Raw genomic sequence first — 1,066 nt, 5'->3', positions numbered from 1 at the left:
GCATCCAGAATCTTCTGAGGTGGGAAATTTCCACTTGAAAGGACAAGCAGACCAGCCTGGAGCGGCTAGAAGAACAGAAGATACTTCTTGAAAGAAAGACCTACAGGAAAAATAAAAAACAATATAGGCAGTCCGACTGATTACGACAAGAACAAGCAAGTTGCTCACCCAGGAGACATCAAGGCAAGTGGTCGGGTCCCCTCAGGTCAAACCCCCATCCAATACTAAGACTCAATGGGAATACATGCTCTGATTGGTGACCATGTTCGTCACCGATAAGGGGAAGTAAGGGAAAAACAGCAATGAAGCTGTGACCTAAGCCCTACAACATTCAATAGACCCTTGTAAACCTGGGTGGAGACCTGGTTGGCCAGCAGTGTGGCAAGACCTGGGGACTCTTGGGCCCAGAGTCAGAGTCAGTGACATAGCCACAGAGGACTAGTGTGGAGAGTGAAGCATCCAGCTGATAAGAAAAGAGGTCACATGCATAAGAACATCTACACTTGCAGATAATACCCACTTGACCTGACTTTAATGAGTGGATGATCAGAGCTCAACTCGAAGAAGAAAGAAGAGGGAAAAAAGAATAGTCTGATACAATTTGATGAACTTGACCTATACCTATGGATGCAGTAGTTCAAAAGAGGGAACAAATCTTTACAGTGAGGATCAGTCCCAACCCCTCCATACACAGAGTAGACAGGGATGGGCAACTTGGATTTTGGCTACCCAAAATGGGGGTGGGGGGGAGGTGTTACAAAGGCAAGATGTGACAGGCTTACAAGCTTTCAAAAGGGAGCCTAGATCTAAAGGGTGTGTAGGAAGGTAGAATTTCCACTGAGTAGTATCCAATCTGTCTAGGCGGGGCTGATGAAAGGAGATGCGGATAGGTCTCTTGTGATACAATAGTGAATAATTGTTATCAGGACTGATTGTGAGGGTTGGAAATGTAAAGGACGTTTTGTTGCAAAAAAAGGGGAGTGATTGACTTTGAAGTCCAGGAGTAGAGGTCCCTGGGACCATCAAGGGAGAAGAGCGGAGAGCGGGACCCTACCCAGAGAAGCAG

General features: G+C 46.4%; 1 protein-coding gene across 1 annotated transcript in view; it reads left to right on the top strand.

The window, feature by feature from the left end:
- TTC18 (tetratricopeptide repeat domain 18) overlaps nt 1-1,066 on the top strand; it is a 116,016-nt gene that overhangs the window by 60,337 nt on the left and 54,613 nt on the right. The gene's annotated exons all lie outside the window — the stretch shown is intronic.

The sequence above is a fragment of the Chrysochloris asiatica genome, unplaced genomic scaffold (assembly GCF_000296735.1).
Source record: "Chrysochloris asiatica unplaced genomic scaffold, ChrAsi1.0 scaffold00020, whole genome shotgun sequence".
NCBI lineage: Eukaryota > Metazoa > Chordata > Mammalia > Afrosoricida > Chrysochloridae > Chrysochloris > Chrysochloris asiatica.
Note: the sequence above shows the minus strand (reverse complement) of the source record. Positions and strands in the feature narration are given on the sequence as shown.